The sequence below is a fragment of the Lissotriton helveticus genome, chromosome 7 (assembly GCF_964261635.1).
Source record: "Lissotriton helveticus chromosome 7, aLisHel1.1, whole genome shotgun sequence".
In the NCBI taxonomy this organism is placed as follows: domain Eukaryota; kingdom Metazoa; phylum Chordata; class Amphibia; order Caudata; family Salamandridae; genus Lissotriton; species Lissotriton helveticus.
The window spans coordinates 1,702,046,300-1,702,070,930 of record NC_136068.1 but is presented as its reverse complement, the minus strand read 5'-3'; the positions used below and the strand labels follow the sequence as shown (position 1 = coordinate 1,702,070,930).

Sequence of the window (24,631 nt, the reverse complement as noted above, 5' to 3'; positions counted from 1 at the left end):
CCAACTATAGCCCAATGACAGTAGTTAGGACCTAGTTTCCATAGGAAATCCGCAACATTCTATTGAGAATAACTTTGGCGCCGGTGGACGAATCTTTGCAAATTTATCAAAGAAGATGGCCTGCTCCGCTCCGCTCCTTCCCTGAAAGGTTGGGGGGGATTCATCAAGTGGAGGCTGAGATAAAAGGGGGGTCCCAAAACGTGTTTTCCCCATGTTATTTTCCATGGGACGTTTAGACACGGCTACAGCTCGAACGGCTGAATGGATTTATAAGAAATTTGGTAGAAAGGTAGAGTCCGGCTTGCAGATTACGCTTTTCTTTGAATGGTGTAAATCTGTTCAGTAGTTGCTGAGAAAATTAACTTTGAAAAAATATATATTGGGCTACATTGGGCTCTATATATGTTAGAGCCCAAATGTAGCCCAATGTAGCCCAATGTAGCCCAAAGATGGCCACCAGAGACAAAAAAAAACAAATGTAGCCCAAATATCAGCCAGATGTAGCCCAACTACAGCCCAATGACAGAATGTCCCAGAGTGTTCTAGAGAACAACTAGAGCACTAACAGTCTTACTTATGACAAAAGTATGGCACACCTGAAGTCATCTTGATTGGAATAAAGTGTTAACACTTAAAACATTTAATTTGCAAAGGAACAAAATGAGGGGGTTCATTTTGCCATAGAAATTATGATTAGTGCTGAAGAAAGAAAAATTAGGGCACATTTTGAGTGACTTCTCAAATCCTCTTATATTTCATTAAAAAATTCTGATATGCAGTCTCCCAAGATGGCCACCAGAGCCAAAAGAGCCAAAATGTAGCCCAGATATCAGCCAGATGTAGCCCAACTATAGCCCAATGACAGAATGTCCCAGAGTGTTCTAAAGAACAACTACAACGCTAACAGTCTTACTTATGACAAAAATATGGCACACCTGAAGTCATCTTGATTGGAATAAAGTCGTAACACTTAATACATTTAATTTGAAAAGGAACAAAATGAGGGGTTTCATTTTGCCATAGAAATTTTATATATATATATATATATATATTCACTGAAAAAACCATAGGTTTTAAACACGTTATAGTTAGGAAGTAGCATTTAAAAAACCTATGAAATTCACTGAAAAAACCATAGGTTTTACACACGTTATAGTTAGGAAATAGCATTTACAAAACCTATGAAATTCACTGAAAAAACCATAGGTTTGACACCAGTTATAGTTAGCTGGAAATTTTACTCGCATAAAACCAATGAAACTCCCACGTTATAGTTAGTTGGACTCACTATAACTTGCGCGTGCAATGCACTGCTGATGACGTCACATATTACATCACTCATGACATGGTCAGTGACATCAGTCATGACATCACTGATGACACCATCCTTGTGACAGAGTGACATACCTCTTTTCACTGTAATGTAACCCTTGAAACACATATTCAAAAATAGAAACTAACATTTTCAAAAAAATGGAGATACCCATACCAGTTACAACAACCAATTCAATAATTCCACCATCTATATACACATCCACTCATTGATCAACAGTTCTATATAGTCACTCGTACATATACTCACTCATGATATGTAGTGATACACCTATACATCCTGTTACACACCGACAGTCATGCAAAAGATACTCTCACACATATTCACACATGCAAATAAACTACTGAACATCCATTTATTTGCATATACAGCTATACACACACAACCCCCTTACTTCTATGGAAACTTACACATACTTACTCTCTTAAACAATCACTTATAGAAACACATACTTATCTAAACAGTAACTCTTACAATCTCTTTCTCTCACATATACTCACTTATATACATCAATATTCACATATATTAGATTAAAACATATGTAGTTACTGATAAAGACACTAGTGAGACAGTCATTCACTCACTAACACACACATATACACACTCTTTCACCCATACAGTCCTGCACATATGCTGTCTTCAAAACACATACAAAGAGAGAGTCAGTCATTCATGCATCTATGTGTTAAGTAATACCCCCACCAAACCATACAAACACTCATACTGATACTAACAAAAACATCTAATAACCCATATACATACACATGTAGCTACTCACCAACCCATGCAACCACTTATACACAAATTGAAACACTAATACATATATTTAAATATTTAAACATTACTCTCTAATATATGTATTCACTAAGATACACTTAATAAACCAGTTAACCAATCAAATTTTTTTTTAAAAACATCCAAGTAATCACTTATTTAAACTTTTATTCTTCCATCAACTTTTACATATACATATATAACACATATTTATTTTTTAAAAAGACACACATTCACTGGATAGTGTCATCAGTGATGTCATGACTGATGTCACTGACCATGTCATGAGTGATGTAATATGTGACGTCATCAGCAGTGCATTGCACGCGCAAGTTATAGTGAGTCCAACTAACTATAACGTGAGAATTTCATTGGTTTTATGCGAGTAAAATTTCCAGCTAACTATAACTGGTGTCAAACCTATGGTTTTTTCAGTGAATATATATATGATTCAACGATTTCAGTCCTTGGTGGGGGGAACATTTTACAGATAGTGCTCGCGGCGAGAAAAGGGCTAGTTCTCGCATAAATATCTCCACAAAATGAAAAAGTACGCAGCACTCTCCTTGATTAATTCAGCTCTTTATTCATACAAAGATCTCCTCCTCCTACGCGTTTCGAACTTCTCGTTCTGGTCTCTTGTCTATTTCTGCTATTTATACTATGCATCCACAGTTGCCCACAATGAGGCATTGTGGTACTAGTAGTTGGCATTTCAAACAGATTTTTTCAAACATATTCTTAATGCATACAGCATATCTCCAGCAAAAGCCTACTGGATTAGGAAGCTCACATTTGGGCTACGGTTAACTCTTGTATATAAAATCTCGCCAAACTCTTGTATTAATTAATGACTGTGCTATTTCTATAGTAGATAAACAAACTCATCACAAATTATTTATTAATGACAATGTCCGTATCCCAAAAGTTTTGGGGATTGAAGCACAGTTTTAAGCATATACTCAGGCGACCTCTTCTATACTCAGTGTCAGTTTCATATAGGCTAAATGCCTGTTTATAATATTTAGCACATTTTTACATCCCCGCTCCTAGTCTCATCGGTCCATTTATGGATGTATTGCTGAGACTAAACCCTTATGCATTAAAAAGAAAAGAACTACTGTTACATTCATATACAACAATTCTCAGTTTATGTTCGCAGTCCCATGGATTATGAACCTATCCTCAACTGTTGCGCTAGCGATTGGCATTTGTCCACTTTAATTGTCTTTATTGTACCAATATAGTTGCGGTTCCATTGTTTCTCCCATACAATGTTCATTTTGATGCTTTATAGATGAACATGCATTTCCTCATTCCCGTTTAGACATTTTGGGGTCTTGGTTTTGAGCCTGATGAGGAGTTTTGATTCCAGGTGTCTTAACTTTAGAGTCCTGTTGCCTCCCCTTTCATGTGGCGGTATTGTGACCAGACCAGAATATTTAATGTTCAACCATCTTTTGCCTATATGGGTGTTCATATGTTTGGCCACTGCATATGACATATCACTATTTATGACAGCCCGTATATGTTCAAGTATTCTCTTCCAAGTATCCTCTTCTTGAGTGGACAGATGGTGCTACCAATGTATCTCTTCCCACAGTAGCACTCAATAAGATACACTACATATGATGTGTCACATGTGATGGTTTCCTTGATTTCAAAAAGACACCCTTTGGGATCTCTGACTGATTTTAAATTTAGTCCAATTTTACAAGCCTTGCAGCTCACGCATTTCACAAATCCTTTGTGTCTAGTTTGTAGCCTTGTTTATGATTTTTTCGTTTCAAAATGGCTGATGACTAGAGTATCGGATAATGAAGGAGCCTTTCTGTAAGATTTAAGATGACGGTCCCCGATTAGGTTTCCAATGTCCGGGTCTTTTTTCAGGACATTCCAATACTTTGTTAGAATTTGCTTGATTTGGAACCTATCTTTGCTGTAGGTCAGGATTAATCGTGGTGTGTTATCCTATATTTTGGTTGTTTTATTATCCATCAATTTCCTGTTGTCTACCAGAGTCTCTGCCCATGTTTTCAGCCTTGCCTTTTGTTCGCCATGATGAATGTCTCTTTATTTATATCCCCTTTTGAGGTAATGGTTCTTGGTTTCCCTAAATTTAGTTTCCATTTCCTTTGGTTCTGAGCAATTCCTCTTCATTCTTATAAAATCCCCATACGGAATGCTCTTTTGAAGGGATTGGGGATGAAAACTCGAATCATGTAGTACACTATTGGTGGCAGTTTTCTTTCTGTAGACCATTGTGTGTATTTTATTTGATTTAATATAAACATTTGTGTCCAGGAAGTCGATCTCTTTAGGGTTGATGTTGTGGGTGAACTTAATTTTTTCAGTGAAATGACAATCAGTGCGCATGGCACACTCACATCATTTCAAACCGAAACTGAAATGAGCCGATCGGCTTGTTACATTTTCACTACCAATGTGCCCCTAGGATAATCTCAGCCCCCTGACCATGTAGGCAGAAATAAGAGGTATCCTCCCTAGTGGATCCCTGCTTGGGGATCGCCACAGGAGGGTGATCCCCAGCAAGGATCCACCCAATGGAAATTAGGGAGGGAGGAGCAGCCCTTGGATAAGGGGTTTTGCTCCCCCAACGTTTCTGTAAATATTCATTCTTTCTGCCCTCCCTGGGGGGCATGTAGGGTAATCAGCCAATGAACCCCCCCCCCTCCAGAAGGTCAGAAGTCCCACTAGTAGGGCAGGGATTCTTTTTTCCATGGTGTAAGGGTGGGGGTTGCCCAGAATGGGCATGCCAATTACCCCACCCCCAAATACAATCAGAACACTCTTTCTGCCCACTTGGGGGGCAGATGGGGGTTATTACTCCTGATATGCACACACTGAGCAGAAAGCACACTAAACAATAGGGATCTTTTTTATAAGAGAGAGGTAGGAGCTGCTGGCCAATTTCCCACCCCACATAAATGGACGGAAGTCTTTCTGTCTCCCCTAGGTGAGGCAATAGCCTAGATCTGCATCCCTGGGCAGAAAGCCTACTAGGCATCACAGACTATTTTTTTTCTTAGTGTAGGGCTGGGGCTGCCCCCAATGGGCATACCAATGCCTCCAACCCCCATAATAGTGGCCATTATCTTTCTGCCGAGGTGCAATCTCAACAATAGAGACAAAAAACATTGAACTGATTCCACTTGTTTGGCGTGCAAACTTGTTCTGCGCTGCCAAAAATGGCTGAATTTAATTCATTGGATTCATACTAAGGCATGGCTGTGCAGCTTGGTGGGACCAGGGACGGTTCCCCCCCTTTAATTTGTTTTGAATGCAGCGCAAGAGGCGAAGCGCAGAACAAGTTTGCACGCCAAACAAGTGGAATCAGTTTAAATATGGTGTAAACAGAAAAACAAGGAAAAAAGGAGTGCATCTCACCACCCTATCATACAAATTCAATGTTTTTCGTCTCTATTGTTGAGTTGCACCCATGCTTAAAAGGATGAAGAGCACGGTAACATAAAAATCAGTAAAGAACTGAAGAATAATAAATGAAGTTCGGCATGGAATTGTGTTCCCGGTCTTGATGAAACCATGGACATAAGGAGTCTGGGGGAGTTTAAAAAATACACATATAAGAAGATTAATATAAACTGCCATGGAGACTCATTTTTTAAAAAATTAATTCAAAAGTTGTTTTCAGCACGAACTTTTACCCAGTGGGACATGTTTAACCACTAAGCAGCTCATACCACCATAGGGTATAGAGGGGATTATAGGGGTGTTATGTTCTTGTTTTAGAGAGTGGACATAGCATTCTGGGAGATGTAGTTGTGCTGTTTAACTTTCACTGAAGGGAGCGCGCTAAGGTTTTGATGGCGGGCTTGTTTAACAAATGATCGTACACCTGAGGGTACGGGGAGGAGCTAAATATGGCAGCAGGAAATAGCCACCAAATAGTCAGTTAACAAAGAGCCAGGAGTTTGAGATTGTAAACAGACATACTGTGTCTTTTGTTTTAAAAAGTGGGGAATCGGAACAGCAGCTTGAGTTGTAACTAACATGGAAATAATTATGAGAGCTACATTGAGTAAAAGTAGGAGGATGCAATACTTTTTCATAAACACAGTTTACAGAGTTGTTAAAAGGCAATGAGAGGCATTTTGTTTATGCATAGATTTAGTGTTGTAAACATTTTAACAATTAATGGTAATGTATTTATGGATTTTTTTTTATAGATACCCCTGCCCCTGACGAAGGGAAATCGTTTTTCCCGAAATGCATTGGGTGATTCTAATAAACATCTTGACATGTGAACCAACCTGTGCCCTTAAGCTTGTTTATGATCTGCGTAAAGATATGGATAAAACGAATTGAATGAAGAGTTAAAAATGGTTGAAATAGGAGGATTAATATATGGATGAACGGTAACAAAAATATGGCTGAATTTAATTCATTGGATTCATACTAAGGCATGGCTGTGCAGCTTGGTGGGACCAGGGACGGTTCCCCCCTTTAATTTGTCTCCGTACTATGGCATCTCCTAAAACCATGTTGAGAACCATCCAGAAGATGGTGGTCTTTTAGAAAGGTACTCAGATGGCAATTTAGATAAACCTCCAAAATCTTAGCAGGAATGGGGAGCAAAGAGATCGCCCGGATCCAAATAGGGTTTCTTCAATAAAGGTTTCACCACCGCTATTTTCCACAGCGAGGGATAGACTCCCTCTGAGATGGCCTTATTCATGAATGTCATTAACGGGGGATTGTAATCTCCCTGTGGGTTTTCAGCACCTTAAGAGGGCAGAGGTCTAAAGGGGAACCTGATTTAACATGGTCCAGAAGCCTATCAGTCACCTCAAATGACATGAGAGGGAAGGTAAGGAGCCTGGGCATCCCCCCCAGGGGCAAGATCTCACCGGAAGGTATAGAAGTTGCCATTGCAGGCCTAATACAGGAATTTGCTATTTCTGATAGAGCGTAAATATAGGCAATTTTAGCTTGAAAGAGATCCGAGATTTTCTCTCTATGGGGAAACAAACTTTGGGACTGTTTCGCAGAATGAATATGCATTTAGGTAATTATTCGGCGAATACCGATAAACTTGAGAGTTTTCACTATTTCCCATGTACCATCCCTGAAACACCCAAATCCTAAACCCAGAGAGAAAATCTTGGTTGTGAGTACCTTACCCTCCTAATTCCTTGAATCATTGAATCAGGGAAACCGTTTCACTGTTGTAAATGCATCTATTAATGTGCTTGCCTTGTACTTAAACTCCCAAATAACTTTGCAAACGGACCCTACATTTACTGGTAACTAAATTTTCTGTATCTTATAAAATATTCATATGCTGAGTCACACCTTCTTCTATCGTTACAGGGAGTCCCACCCCATCCTGCAGCTCAATGTCCTGTCGGAAGAAGGAGACATGCCAGGTCATCAAGGGCAGCCCAGTGTGTGTCCCACAATCAGAATCTGTATGCTGGGGGTGGGGAGACACACATATCCACTCATTCGACAGCCGCAACTACGACTTCCAGGGCACGTGCACCTACACCATCGCCAAGACCTGTGGTGCGGACAACTCGCTGCCAGTATTCAATATCGAGGCTAAAAACGAGAATAGAGGAAATACAAGAGTGTCCTATATCAGCTTTGTAACAATCAAAGTCTACAACTACATAATCTCTCTAATAAGATTTGAATATGGTCAAGTCAGGGTAAGGATCTAACAAATATTTTTTTTATTTGTTTTAAAACAGGGTGGTAATGTTGCATAGCATATTATGGTTTGGTGATAAGGCCCTTGACATAAGGTGTTAGGCCTAGCAATATATTATGTTCTTTCCATGGTTTAAGATAATCTTAAACATTCTTAAATCAGTAATGTTTAGGAGAGTTTTAAAACTATGTCCACTTTTGTATATTTAGGAAAGTTTTAAAATGTGTCCACATTTGTATAAAGTCTTATGACTGCTTTGAGGCAGTAAAGCCCTTTGTCTATGAAGGACAGTAATCTTAGACTGTCATGAAACAGGAAAGTCAATCGTAAACAGGCGTGCTATTCTGTCTGATGGTTTTCTATGTTCGGCATCAACACTAATAACAGCTCACCACATGGTGGTGCTGTCTGTCTAATGTTGAGCTGAGCCCGACAACTGTCTAACATTATCCAATAAAGATTAAGACTAATGGTGGGCGCAGTGCTCCGCTCCGTCCATGGAGTGTGAGTAGTGTTGCCTACTTCGCGATTCGCAAAGTAGGCGTAGTAGGCAACACTACGCACAAGCCATGGCGGAGCAAAGTTGCTCGCCTCCCTCCCGCCCTCTTCTAAATACCCAAATTAAAGTTAAACAGAGTAAAAGTAATTAAAAAGGACTTACCTGAGATGCGGTGTCCCGGGGCTCCCTCTTCCTGCTGTCGGGCCGACTTCTTCCAGACAAATGCGCATGCGCAGGCGCCCGCGCATGCGCATTTGTCTGGAAGAAGTCGGCGACAGCAGGAAGAGGGACCCCAGGACGCAGCATCTCAGGTAAGTCTTTTTTAATTACTTTTACTCTGTTTAACATTAAATTGGGCATGTAGAAGAGTGCTGTGGAGGCGGGCGGCGCGTAGTGGGGCTACGCGAAGTGTGTGGGTGGGTGTAGCTTCCTCCCCATTTCGTGGAGCTATGCGTAGCCCCACTACGCACACTAAACCCACCTCTAATTAAGACTGAATAATGAATCCCACCCACTCCACTCGTTTTCAGTGGCCTAGCATGGGTGCTACAAGCTGCAGTGGCCCCCTAATAAGGGCCCTGGGGCTTACTATTTTACAAACTAAGCACTGATATAAACATTAGTAAATTGGCAGGATAGCCTTAAAATAATTTTAAGGTTGGAAAAATTGTATCTAGGATGTCTTAAACGTAAAAAATGGTCATAAATTAGTGACATGTTTCTTAGTTGAGGACTGTCTTCAAAAAGAACAATCGTCTGTAAATCAGGAGACCTTGTTATATCTTGATTTCAGGGAAAAATCTGATTAGCTCCACACAGCTATGCTTCCCCCACACAGCTATGCTTCCAAAAAAGATTACTGGTGTGCGACCATGTATTGTAGTGAGAGCAGTAAAGGGGCCATTGCCTATGCCCCTGTATGCATAGATCTCCTAATCACAGTCTTCATTTCGGACCCAGCCACCTTGCTGTGGCATCTTCAAAGGTAAGCCTGGACCAGCCAATGCAGCCTTGAGTATTGATTGATTTGTCTGCCCTATTTAGAGCTCTTTAACAAATACTTCTCAATTTCTTTACCATCTGTTACAAACGTTCTCAATTTACTGAAATACACTTGTTCCTCAGACTGCTTTTATTACGTCCAATGTTGAAAAGTGCTTGCTGGCTCTTACCCAACTTGTTTCCCCAATGAATGGTGAATACCTCTTTGCTTGTTGCTTATGTTTTTTACTTGAAAAAGCACAAGCAAGATATATAAGAAAATCAAATGCTGCACCTAATTATCCACAATTGGTCTTCCCTAATAAGAATGCCACTGCAGTGCGGGAGAATATATTGAGGTCACTGAGTTTTCGGCACTCTCTGCTCTGTAGAATTTGGGCAGAAGATACAAACACCCCATTTCCTTGGCCTTATTAAGGTGACAGGACTATATTGCCTGCCCCACATACCATATCTGTTATTGGTGATTTCTAGACCTGTCATCTTTAGGATGTCTTCCTCCAAACCTTTTGTCTGCTTAACTCCTCTATTTGCTGTATCTTTTTGTTGGCTTAGAACTCTGAGCACTTTATCACTGCTGACCAGTGCTCAAGTGCATGTGCTTCTCCCTTAAACACAGTAATATTGGTGTATACACAACTGGCATATTTAGTTCATTTATAAGTCCCTTGTAACGTGGAATACCATATACCCAGGGCCTGTAACCTAAATGCTACTAGTGAACCTGCAACACTCATTGTGCCACCCACACAAGTAGCCTTTCAAACCTGTCTCATGCCTGCTACTGAAATGCCAGTGTGTCTAGTTTACTTCCACTTTGACTTGAAATTTAAAACCCATTGCAAAGCCTTAAACGTCCCTTTTAATACACGATGTTGTCCATAAGGTAGGCCCTGGATAGTACATAGAGCCAGGTGCTATGTAAGTAAAAGGTAGGACATGTACTTTTACGTTTTACTTGTCCAGGTAGTGACAACCAGCTAAATGCGTTTTTCACTGCTGTGAGGCATACTCTTCCCATAGGTTAACCGTGGGGATTCCTTAATACAATTTTAAGCTGCAATTACTGACCAGAATAGAGTGGCTGCCTCTTGTTTTGTATCTTTGGAATTGCACTGAGAAACTATCTTTACTGGTTACATTTGATTTAACATTACTATCTTAGAAATGGCCCAAAAAAAATGGATATTTCTCTGCACTTATAGCTCTGTGTGCCTTGCATCCTGCCTCCAATACATGTCTGGGGTGGGTAACAGCTATACTTTGTGCATTACCTCTAGACAGCCACAAACAAAGGAAGGCTAGGTGTGTCTAAGTACCCATCAACATATATCTGCATTCTCAATGGCTCTTCCTGGGCAGGAATGGAGGGAGGGGCAGACCCCATCATTAGATAGTGCCCTGGCCCTACACAAAGGGATGATTGCCCCCACAGGTAGTACGGGGCCAAAATCTTAGTTGAAAGGATACTTACACATTTTAAAGGCCCTTCTTTGAAGTCACCCCCACTTCAAAGACACATTTGGGTATAAGTAATGGGTCTCTTACCCCACCAAATCAGACAATTCTGCATTTACTACTGAAACCCTGTCAGAAGAACTGCTGTGCTGCTTAAAGGACTCCTTGCAGGACTGCTGACCTGGAAAGCCTGCTTTTCTGTTGTGCTACCCTACTGCCTACTGCTCTCTGACTCTGCTGAGGAGAACTAGACTTGCACTGAAGTGATCTCCAAGGGCCTCATTTTGTTGAGATTCAGGGGACTCAAAGGCTCTACCCCTGCACCTGGTAAAAAAGAAGTGGTCCCAGATACTTGCACCAATTAAGTTGCTGCATCTCCAGTCTGCTGGAGCCCTGTTGTGGAAGTAAAATTAGGGCATCGCTTTTGGCACCCGAGCAGCACCACCAGAACTGCTGCATTGACAAATGCATTGCTGTCACCACAGAAGAATGATCAATGCATCCCTTTAAAAAGTGTGGAGAAACCTGGTGCATCCGCATCGATACAGAACTGAAACTACTGCATCGCCACCACCACTGAAAGGCGATTGCTGCATTCCTTTGACAAGTGTGGAGAAACTCTGTGCATCAGATTTGGAATCAACACACCGATGCTCTGATGTTCATCTTCAGAAGCCAATGCATCATCCTCAATATGTGTGTGAAATCAGTGCTTTTCCATGACTGCAGGGCTGACCGTCTCATCTATCCCGCTATATGCACTTGAGACCATATGCACAGTCCTCTGTTCCCCACGCCTCCATGGCTCCTGTACCAGGCCCAGTCTCCATCCGAGTAGGCTTGAACTGTTCACTTGCCCCGATCCAGCACGACCTCAAGTGACCTCTAAAAGGGCTATTTGCTTTTTAGGGCTATTTTACACTTATTCTTTGAAAAATCATATCTCAACATCGACTTATTGAATTTTGTGTCATTTTGGTCTTCATTTGTTTATCACATTTTTCTAAACATGTTGTAGTCTTTTTGTGATGCTTTCATTGTATTGGTGTGTGTGTGTGTGTGTCTGGATGGTACGCAGATGTTATCTTTTAATGTGTATCTAGCTTACCCTGACTAGAGTGCTGGTTCCTGCTTAGACAGGGTGCATACCTTTGTTGACTAGAAACCCCTGTTTTAACATTGATGATCAGAGCTGAGGATAGGACTTCAGTTAGTCCAATAATATATGGTAACAAATTGTTCACAACAACTCTATACTAAGACCAATTCGAACCTTTTAAACTCTCACTGAATGACATTTTGACTTTTCTGCTAAATTATGTCTCACTCTGGATAAGCAGCACCTGCACCTGCCGGAATTGAGGTTGAGATGGCCAGGTTAGAGGTCTACAATGTGGCTCAGCTGAGAGATTTTTAAGTTACTACAAGAGGCTGCACCCAGAAGTTGGAGATGCAGAAAGTCTTGAGGGACTGGTCAGAGAATGCGGTTACAGGGGATAATAATCTGGAGGAGGAGCAGGACTTTCTTGAGGAGAAGGAGGATGACCCAATTCTGAAATCTGTTGTGGCTGTGGAACTACCTGTGGAGGGTGCCAACAATTATGCTGGATGCTGGGGTGATTACCAGAGTAGGAAGCAGTGTCTGCTCAAAGCACCTATCCACAGAGGAGCTGGTAGACAGGAGGGAGGAAAGGAAGCTCCAGCCGGAGCCTACCACATTCAAGTAAGAGACGGAATAAAATCTTGCCAAACTGAAATTTAGGAAGGAACATGCTTTAGAGGAGAAGAAGTTTGGTCTGGAAGGGAGGAAGCTAAACCAACAGCTAAACATCAGTGAGCTGGTTATCAGAGTAACACAAATGGAGTACAGCAGTAATGGTGGCAGCATACCTGCAGTGTCTACTACTGTGGTCAGAGTTTGGATACCCAAAGATTTGATGCCCAGGTATGTGGAGGGAGAATGACAAAAACAAATGGTTTGTAGTTTATGAACTGGCTCTAGGAGTGCACAAGCTCCCAGAGGTTTCCTGGGGTTGTACTGTATGGGATACATGCCCAGAGTGAGGATGGATACACTTCTCACACTAGAGGTGAAGGGGACTAGACGTGTTACACTGCTAGGAAGGTCATCCTCTTCAACAAGTTCAGGCTGACGCCTGAGAAATACAGACAGAGGTTCAGGGCCAGTTACAAGATCACATCACAGAGATGTGTGGGCTGTTAAGTATATGCTAGCAAGGTACTGGAGGGTTGGGTGAGGGTCAGCGAAGTAGATAATTATTCAGGGCTGTACAACTTGATTTTGAAGGAGCACATGCTTAAGCCTTGTTTTACAGAGGTGCACCAATACCTGGTAGATAGTAAGCTTTCTGACCCTAGGAAGCCTGCTGAGGAGGAGGACATCGGGGTCAGCACCAGAGTGTTCAAGAAGGTATATGGAAAGGGACTCCCAAAGGGGTAATCAGGGTTCCCACCAGAAGAAGGGGGGGAGATAAAAAGACAGAGTTCTCTAAAAGCCCCCACAACAACTCACAGGGGAAAGGGTCTGGTTCTCATTCCCAATCCGACCACAAGAATAAACACTACCCTGACAAAGTCAACAGCCCAGAACTCCCAAGCGCTATGAGTGCGGTGAATATGGAAACTACAAAGAGGATCCCAAGTGTCCAAAAATAGCACACCCTCACACTGGAGGCAAGATTTCAGGGTTGACTAGTGTGGTGCTGGGGGAAGTGTTTGTCCCAGTTAAATGGGGGGGGGGGGGGTTATTTGGGTTACCCAAGTGTCCATGGGTGACAGTGAGATGGTTTTCTAAAATCCATGTGCCCTCTAATTCTACTAGGTAAAGGCAATGGGTCACCATAAATAGGCAAGGTGTTGAGGTTTCTAAGGGATACAGGTGCCAGCATGAATATGGTAAGGAATCAGCAGGTGTATGTAATGTAATGTAATGTAATGTAAAAGGCATTTCTACCGCGCAGCTTTCACTCCAGGGAGTATCTTGGCGCTCAAACACAACTCAGATGGAGGAGTTGGGGGAAAACAGCAGATGTATTTAAGTATTACACGCACACTACACCAAAGTTCTACAGGTGGCATCAGATAAAGAGAAAATCCAGGTTTTTAAAGCTTTCCTGAAGGGGGCTTCCTGGGGAATCAACCGCAACAAGAGAGGAAGTTTATTCCAGGCTTTAGTGCCCAACACTGAAAGGGATTTGCCACCTTTTGTGGCCAGTTTAAAATGGGGGGGAGTGAGTAAACACTGATGCTCGGATCTCAGACAACGAGTTGGGTAGTACCTTTTAAACCTATTACATAAGTAGGTTGGGCCGCGTTGGTGAAATGCCCTGAAGGTGATCAGGAGAAGTTTAAACAGGATTCTTTTGCCTATTGGCAGCCAATGAAGAGTGTTTAATGCTGCTGAGGCTGACGACCTACGGGACAGACGTAGTACAAGGCGGGCCGCCGCATTTTGGACCATTTGTAATTTATGGAGAACAGTTTTATTTGCTCCAACATATAGTCCATTGCAGTAATCTAGTCTAGAATTGATTAGGGCCACGGCGACTGTTTTCCTCGCCGATAGCGGAAGAAGATCAAAAAACTTCCTTAGTGCTTTGATGATCTGAAAGCACATGCCTGCTACTGCCACGGCCTGAGGTTTAAAAGATAACTGATGATCAAATTTAATGCCCAGATTGCGGGCGGAGGTAATTGTGTTGGGGGGAACTTCAGCCTCTGTTGGCCAGCATACTGTTGGAGAGAAGAAGTTATTGTTCCCTATGGGTAAGATTTCAGTTTTTCCGGCATTGCACTTTAAATGGTTGTTTGTCATCCATTTAAAGGTTGCTGCAAGACAATCCTTCAGGTCTTCCTCGGCACCTGGCCGCTCCCTGTCCAACACCAATATCAACTGGGTATCGTCTGCATATGAAATAGCGCTGATCTTAAATGACGCGATCAGCTTCATCAGGGGCACCATATATAGATTGAAAAGAGCCGGGCTCACGCTAGAGCCCTGAGGAACCCCAGAGCTGACGACTTTAACCTCAGAATGATATGGGCCTAGTACTGTTACTTGGCGTCTGTTGGTAAGGAAGTCCCTACACCATGCCAACACTCGTCCTCCTACCCCTGCGGCAGCCAGGCGGTCCACTAAGATGTTATGTGAGACCGTATCAAAGGCTGCCGACAGGTCAAGTAGGATGAGGACAGCCTTCTTTCCCTGGTCCATTGCTGCCCTTAATGTCTCTGCCGTGAAGAGTAGGGCTGATTCGGTAGAGTGTTCTGACCGAAATCCCGACAGATTAGGATGGAGAACGTTAGTCTTCTCCAAAAAGTTGGTCAGTTGACTATTTACAAACTTTTCAGTCAGTTTAAAAAGAATGGGCAAAAGGGAAATCGGGCGCAGGTTGGAAAGGGTAGTAGGATCGGCAAGGGCCTTCTTTTGGAGAGGCTTGACAGCGGCAAGTTTCCAGTCGTTAGGGATAGTTGCCGTGATAAGAGAGGAATTAATTATCCTATTGACCATTGGATTAACCATCTCTATCAAAAGGTGCAACACCGGAGGGGGGCAGGGATCGAAGGGAGATCCTGATTTGCTGGCAAGAATAGCTTTAGCAGTTTCCTCCAGGGATACTGGGACGAAGTCATAAAAGCCGGGGGGAGGTGTCATCTCCACTGTCGTATCCACATCCGTCATTACGGTGGCTACTGATGGAAAGGTGCTTGTAATGGCCAAGATTTTATTCGCAAAGTAATCAGATATCGCATTACATAAGTCTTGTGAGGGAGGGATCTCTTGCGATAATGTATGTAGAGCAGGTCATTCCCAATGCATCTCACCAGATTGTGGTGGCTAATAACAGAGAGGGTCATTATCCCATGGCCTTGTTTCATTTGGGTGTGGGGTGTCCAGGTCTTCCGAAGATTGCTGTGAGCCTTGAGCACACTACTTGGAAGGATGTGGAGATGTTGGGAACACCTGAGTGGATCTAGGCTACCACACAGTCCATGCCTGCCCAAGAGCCTCGAACAATGGCCCACCAAATGCTAAAAAGGGGAAAGGCAAAGGGCATGGTAAACCAGTCCCTGAATGTCTTCCCAGTGAGGTGGATGGGGCACCTGCTGTTGCCACCCTAGAGCCCACTGAGGAAGGTATTGCTCCCCTTGATGACCCCTCAGAAATTGATAAGTGGCACGTCAAGGAGGAGTTCTGTAAGGCACAAATTCTCTGTAGTAGTAAAATTTACTTTATCATTACTATTTTCGACATGCCCCTTTTAGAAAGAGGAGATCTCTTTGCACTTATAGCTCTGTGTGCATTACAGCCTCCCTCCAATACACGTATGGGGTAGGTGACAGGTAAAGTTTGTGCATTCTCCCTAGACAGCCACAACACAGGAAGGGTATGTGTGTCTAAGTATCCATCTACATACATTTGCATTCTTATGGCTATTCCTGGGCAGGAAGAGAGGGAGTGGCTGACCCTTAAACTTCAATAGATATACACCTGCCAATTTACAATTACAATTGTTTGTTGTTGTGGGATTCAAATGAGGTCCACATAGAAGATAGAGAAGTATATCCTTTAAAAGAACATTGCTACAGCATAATACAACTTTACAGAAAGGACACAGTATACAAATCACTAAAAATACCTATGGCTGCATAAGTAAGATGCAGTATTTCATCTACTTGCTAATAAGGTGCAAAAATACATATGCATGCCCATAATAATACTGAGGACATGGCCAGGCAGTTCGGGCTGGACTGTTCCCATTGGGTACAGGGTCAAGACTGATTTGCATATGGCTGGGTCCAAATTGGAATGGCATGGTGAGCAAAAAATGACAGATTTAGGTCCAGATCTCTGTACTGGGGTGAATGTATGACATTGTTCTGCATTCTGTTCATCAATTGTTCTTTTGGCACTTGTCACCCTGAGTGGGACTGGTATGCCCAGACGTGGGTCCCGTGCTCTCCATGCCACTGGAGTCAAGCTATCTTGGCTGATGAGGGCTGAAAGCCCGAAACAGGTCCTAGGATGCTTGTTTCCAGACCGGGGAGGACCTTGCCTGGCAGTTCGGGCTGGAATGTTCCCATTGGGCGCAGGGTCAAGACTGATTTGCATATGGCTGGATCCTAACTGGAATGGCATGTTGAGCAAAAAAATGATGGATTTAGGCCCAGATCTCTGTACAGGGGTGAATGCATGACATTGTTCTGCATTCTTTCCATCAATTGTTCTTTTTGCATTTATCACCCCAAGTGGGACTGTGATGCCCAGAAATGGGTCCCGTGCTCTCCATGCCACTGCAGTCAAGCTAACTTAGCTGATGAGGGCTGAAAGCCCGAAACCGGTCTCAGGATACTTGTTTCCAGTCCAGGGAGGACGTGGCCTGGCAGTTCGGGCTGGACTTTTCCCATTGGGTGCAGGGTCAAGACTGATTTGCATATGGCTGGGTCCAAACTGGAATGGCATGGCGAGCAAAAAAATGATGGATTTAGGTCCAGATCTCCGTACTGGGGTGAATATATGCCATTGTTCTGCATTCTGTCCATCAATTGTTCTTTTTGCATAGTAATACCGCATATATAGGTCAAGGATAAAATGTCAAACTGCATGAATAAAATATACTGTACAATACTTTAAAGCAAAGTACTGGAATCCTAAAATATGCAAATATGCAAAACAATACATACAGTACACTCCAACATAAAGTGCTACAGCCTAAGGAGTGCACATATGAAAAACAATCCAATCGAAGCATATCAAATACAAATGCAACATATGACTGCAAAAATAGACTATACAGCTCAGTTCACCATTAGTAAAGTACAATAATACAAATATACCCAACAAACAACTAACATGGGTCACAGCATATAGAGTGCAATTAAAGTGTATGAGTACATTTTAAAGTTTGAGATTCAATGCAAATCATTTATAAAGTGCAGTGTCTCAGTAAACATACACAAGCAACATTAAAACACATTTAAAAAACATTTAAAAAAGTGGAACATTTTTGCACAGGCCATTTAATTTGGGGGAACAACATTGACAAGCTTCAGCAGCCGAAGTTATGTTGTACTTCAGAAAGATTGCTCTCAAAAAGTGGCGACGTGCAGAATGTAGATATAAACATACAACTACCACATGATTTAGATCTTCAACGTGTTTAAGACAAATATCACAAAAGCTCTCATCCTTCGGAGTACCTTCCTGGTTCCTTTATTCACCCACAAAGGAGGCAAATTTAGCCTTACAAGCAAGGTAAATCTCCTTACACCATTTGGAAGATTCCACAGGAGGTAGGGTTGGTGGTTTTTACAAATACTACCTTTTATTGTAATCCTATTCTTCACATGCTGTGTATTGAGTAAAATGTCCCTTTTCCTACATACTATGTGAAATGATTTTGGAATGACTTCATACAAAGGGCTGATGGGTAGTCCGAGTTAAAAGGATGCATGTGCACTTCATAGACACTTCTTTGCTGTCATCGCCACTTCAAAGGCACATTTGAGTATCAACACTGGGTCTCTGAGCTCTCCAAATCAGACACTTCTGTAGCTACAACTGAACTCAGAAGAAATGATGTGCTGTTTAAAGGACTTCTGCTAGGCTACAGACCTGGAAGGCACGTTTTTCTCTTGTGCTGTCCTGCTGCCTGCTACTCTCAGACTCTGCTGAGGAAAGCTGGATTCTACCCCTCCTACTGTGCCTGGTACACTGGAATTGGACCCAGATATTTTCACCCATTAAATTAGTTCATCTCCGGTCTGCTGGAAGCAGAACAAACGCATCGATACTGTTGCAGGAGTAGAATTGACACATCGCTTTTGGGGCCGCAGAGGCCGTGAAGAAACTCAGGGCATTGGCTTTGGATTCAACGCATCATGGCTCTGACGCTTGTCTTTAGAAACCAATGCATTTTCCTGAATGCATGTGTGAAATCACCACATCCCCATGAGTGAAGGAGTGACACTGATGCATCGAACCAGCATTATGTGTTTGCAACAAGGATCAAGGTACTATGTCCCCTGGGTCTGCATGGCTCCTATACCACGCCTGCACTTCATTGTGACAGCTTTCCACCAAAACCTCAAGTGACCCCTAAAAGCGTTATTCGCTTCTAAGCACTATTTTACACTTATTCTTTAAAAATTCATATCTCAATTTATACTTATTGGATTTATTTTAGTTTTGCTATTGTAAACCTGTTTGGAATCCTTTTGTGGTGTGGTCATTGTATTACTGAGTTGTTGCACAAATACTTTACACATTGCCTCTTTAGATATGCCTGGCTGCTCTGCAGAAAGCTACTGGAGGGTGAGCACATGTTATCTTCTAGTGTGTATCTAGATTACCCTGATTAGAGTGGAGGTCCCTGCTTGGACAGGGTGCATACTAGTGATGGGCAGAACTCACAGAGATTTACTCCATGGAATTCTGCAGAGTTACAGAAAAACTCTGTGATATTCCTCCGAGTTCTGTCGACCTCTAACTAACTATGATTTCCATCCACGAAAACGCTGCACTTATTTTCCTGCTTCTGTGAGTAAACTAAATTGGTGAAACCCTAACAAACATGTTTGCAGAATGATCTTTGTGGATCCAATATGTTGTTCCATCGCCTATAACATTCTCTATTGACAGATCGACAAACAAGTAAATTCTGATATAAGCACATGCAATGAGCCCTGTCCTTAAGTTTGCCACTTACAGTGGTAAACTGCCCATTCCTTTGCACCAGTGGAATACATGTAAAAAAACAGCCCAGCCCCCAAAAGCATTTTATTAGATATTTCCCAGAAGAACATGGTGCCTCATGCGCATTATGAACATGCTCACATGCACACTTTTGATGCCTTATGTTCATACATGTTTTTGTGAGCCTCTTGAGTGATGTGCGTGAAAAGCTTTCCAAATCCCCACTACATTTCCATGCACATGCCGGACTCCTCTTGCAACATTTGTGTTCCTGGGCAGATTGCTCTGTTCCCTGTCTGCCTAGGCCAGTCACTCAAAGAAGTGAGGGAAGAGCTTAGGGGGTTGGAAGAGCAGTAGGGTTGTGGACATTAACATTCCAGTGATAACTCTATACCCTTTACCCTGTGAATAAGAAATTTGAAGCACTTACTGAAGCAGCACATTTCTGCAGATGTTGAAAATAAGGTTATTTTATACTTACAGAGGATGTATCCAGAACATGGCGATCGGACGAATGATTGCATCTAAAGTAAAACTATCGACTGTCAGAACTCCCATAAATATCTGTTGAATCTGTGCAGATTGTCAACAAAGCTTAAGCACTACATAAGCAGTGTAATACAATGCATCTGGGGGAGAGCACAGCTGGGCATACACAAAAGGTATTTGGAGACTGAAATGACACTTTAAATATTTATAAGGTCCATAGCAGTGCCTTTGCAACAACATTACACCATCATTGCACAAGCTGGCCCCCTCCAGCTCCTGATATCCTCTACTGATTTCCTTGGACTTCATTAGCCTCTTGCCCTCGCCCCCACCCCCGGTCTGCAGTGCAGTACAGTGCAGTCCTCAGGGTACACTCAGGGGAATTGCGCTGAGGCTGAGGTGGAGGCCCTCCCTCCCTGCCTGACTGCTACTTGGTGCAGCTCGGTGCCTCTCCTTGGTGCCGCCGAGAGAGCAGTGAGTTTGGAAAAGAGAGCACCGCCGACATCAGGCCGGCTGGAAGTGACTCTAAACTAAGAGATAATAGGGGCAAGAGTTGAAAATGATGTTTTTGGGGGCATGAGGGACCCTCCAGGTCACTCCCTAGCCCCAAACCAGTTTTCTGATCAATTGGGAACGGTCCCCCCGCTGCTTCCAAAAAACAGCTCCCCACTCCAGCATGCAAGAATAACAACTAGGTGCACCAGTAGACCCGGTGGTCTCCAACAGCCCCCTGGCCAGCAAACCATCAGAATATTACACAATGTCTCCTTATGAAGACTCCCACGCATCAAGTCAGTACTTGTCTTTCCTGGCCTCACAGGAATGGGAGGAGCTTGTTGCTTCTTATAATTTAAAACCTGCTCAAAATCACACATGTCCTGAACCAATTAATACACCATTGCAGGAAAGATGCAATTTCAGCAATACTACACCCACCAGATCTATGTGGGCGGCAATTCTAAACTTAATGCAATATTGAACCACAGCTTTAGAATACCAAATGCACAAAATGGACTCACAGCTTACGGTCCTTCAGACCCTGGCCAACTTCACGTCAGGGATCGTCAAAAAGTTATTAGAGCTTAACAGTCTAATTAAGCGGGGACAAGAAGCGCTACACAGAAGCCACACCATTCATCTTGAATGTACTTGCACACCAATAATTGATAAGCTAATAACATTACCAACTATGTTAGGGAATATTCTATCAGACATAAAAGGTAGTGCTCCAATTTCCCTTAAATCTACAGATGGTCAGCACAAGTCAGGGACCGTTTCGCCCGAACCCCAAAAAAAGGATCCAACACCAACTACTATATTCAACACTCTTACAGATAGTGATGCAACGCCAATTATGGCCCCAATACAAATGACTCCTTCCAAAAAAAAAAAAACACACCTGGGAAAGCCCGTAACAAACAAAAAAGGAAGGGTCGTAATAAGAAGCCATTAGCTTTTGCTCTAAGCGCTTTGAGTAAACTACCCGTCATTGTGGTTGATCCAGATTCCGATGTTGAAGAAACTGGGTCCGGTCCCTTCTCCACCTTGACTGGCAGGTTGGATCATTCCACCACAGGGCCTCCCACAACCACGGCTGTCTCTTTGGGGCCACTATTGAGATCAGCAAGACGGAACACCCCAAAAGTGAATGAGCGGGAGGAGTCAACATTATTAGCAAAAGACCTAGCAACTACAAAACATATCAAGGAAGATCAAACCTCGGGGTCATCATCCAATGAAGTCCATCTGTCAAAAAACAAAGATCGACAACAACAGTCGGCGGGGGGCTCGGCAAAACAAAGCTGCTCACCCAGCAAGATCAAGTCTCTATCTGTCCACTCACCAAATTTTCGTACTTCTGTCAATCAAGGAGCAGGACAGAACAACCTTCTGCAATTAAGGCCTCATTCACAGGACCGAACCCCTATTTACAGAATTAAGGAAAGCACAACTGAAGAATTGGTCAGTATCATCCTCATTCCTGAATATAAATCACGGGAAAGAGATGATATACTAAACATAGGGAACGTTTTACGACTCTTAAATTGCATCCCGAGCCTTGGTAATGTAAACTCATCAGACTTACTTTCCATAGAATTCCTTCCAAATAATAATCGCCTGGGGCCTGAGGCGACAAGGACAAAATGGAACTCAAGTGAATTCACGATCAAAATCAAGGAAGAAAGCACGCTCAAGCATCTGGTATAAAACTGGCACCCAAACTGAAATCTCCTTATCCAACTCAGTTTTTAAAAGCTCGGATCAACGTCCCAGACAAAATCACCATCTCAATATTAAGAGGGTCAAGAAGCAGAACTCCTGGTGAATTAACTGCTTGTATAAAGGGTTCCAATCTAAACAGAAGCTCAGAGTCATCAATTCTAATTTTGAAACCGGGTCCACAAGTTTGGTCGCAAATAACACGCACAATAATAACAGAGCGTCCAAATTGACAAGAGTGCAACACCCCACAGATAGCTCCATCAGAGCAAGGGAAAATTAAACTCTGTATCTGGAAGATTAATGGCCTGGCAGCCAAAATGGTTGATTACGAGGTAGTTAGTTATTTGAAAACATTTGACTTAATACTCCTCCAGGAAACCTGGAAAGATAATGCCCAGGGGTATACCGCCTGCTTTGTCCCAGCAACAAAGGACTTTAACGTTGGTCGCCGTTCGGGAGGACTAATGATGTTGGCTTCAATAACTATAATGGGTTCAATACAGTCCATAGAGGCGAAAATTACACCACCTAATGCAGTTCACGCATTGAAGCTTAATTTCAACAATAATTCCCAAGAAGTTATAATAATAAACACCTACGTACATCCCAAATGAAAACAAAAAGCTGTAAAGGAGCTGTTAAATAAAATAAAATGGATTATGGATGAGCAAGACACTGACCACATAATCATTGCTGGCAATTTCAATCTACACCTTTTTGGGTCAAGCCAAGATGACGGCCCTTTACATGAACTCACAGCATTATGGGGGATACTGAATCAGGGCCGAGCAAATATTAACAAACCATCAAGATGGGCCAAAAATCTGTTACAGGAATTAGAAAATTTAAATTTAAGAACACAGAACGGTCGCTTCTTGGAGGACCATCCACCAGTTGCTACATTTCACTCTTTAAAAACTTCCTCTTACCTAGACTTTACGTTTTGAACACTAGCCATGTTCAATAAAATAGCAACTTTTAAAATAGCTTCTTGAAGGACAATCCACCAGTTGCTACATTTCACTCTTTAAAAACGTCCTCTTATCTAGACTTTACGTTTGCAACACTAGCCATGTTAAATAAAATAGCAACTTTTCAAATAGGCGACAATGCTCAGAGCGATCACCTACCACAAGACGTGCTGTTGAATGCTAGGCTGGCTGATATACTAGATATTTGGAACCCGAATGCAACTGAAGAAGTCTCCAATCTAAAGTGTATAAGGTGCAATGCTAATAATATTGAAGCTATATCAGCCTCTGCTAAAATCCTATTTAGGAGAGAAAAAGAAACTGTCATCTCAACTGCAACAGCATGGGAAAACTTTATCAAGACCTTCAGTGGAAAATTTGCAAGCAGGTCTGGGACCAAACCAAGACAATCGGAAGATGAATTAACAATAGCAAAATCCAGCCCGGAATCTAAGAGCCGCAAAAGCAGTACAAATCAAACTCTACGACTACAACTGCGAAAAACACCAGGGAACTTGGAGCTGCAGTTGACCCTTCGACAAATGAAGGCACTATTGAAAAGGAGGAAGTGGAGGAAAGTAAGACTATAGAATGACGAAATGGGGGCTAAGCTACTGCCTGACGGCAAGCAACACAACAGCGCTAAGTTTTGGCAAACAATCCATAAGTTAGAGCGACCAAACCACCCAGGAATTAGCTCCAATATAACAGAGGCCGATTGGGTAGATTATCTCTCCGCCCATTTTAACAACAATAGGCAAAAGGGAGGGGAATCACACAAGGGAGCGGGCATTGCTCTACCGGATTCCGAATCCCCTAACAAGGGAAAAGTGACCCAAAACTACACAATCAAAAATCACTTGGCCAATAGCACCAATACCCATAAGCAACAGGAGATCCTCTTGGCTGCTGATTTAGATTCTACAGACCCCACTGACGAGGAAGGATATGCTCCCACCGCCACGGAAACACAGATACAAGGTCTGATGCCATTGGTAGAGCTATGGGAGTGCCCAGCCCAAATGGGATCCCACCGATGTTGTACAAACACGACACCGAATTTTGGAGTAAGGCTCTATTACCAGTCTTCAAGGGCCTAAACTCCACAGTCACCATTATTAGGCCAATTTTCAAAGAAGGCCGTAGAAATGATCCAAACAACTACCGACTGATCACCCTACTTGACGTAGATGCCCAATATTACGCAGGAACAATCTTGGATGAGTTAACATCCTGGGCCTCAGAAAATTCCATTATTCCCATCAATCAAACCAGGTATTGCAGTGGCCAAGGAACAACAACTAATATATTGGCTCTCACGTTGTTAATGGATACAGCCAAGGAATTAAAAATGCCTCTCTTTCTTGGTTTTATTGACTATAAAGCCGCCTTAGACCATGTCTACCGTGCCAAACTCTGGGGAAAACTGGAAAGTTGGGGTATACCAAACACATTCTTGGATCAGCTAAAA

General features: G+C 42.6%; 1 pseudogene; it reads left to right on the top strand.

Moving 5' to 3' along the window:
• Positions 1-24,631, top strand: part of LOC144769647 (IgGFc-binding protein-like) — a 1,000,379-nt pseudogene that overhangs the window by 365,427 nt on the left and 610,321 nt on the right.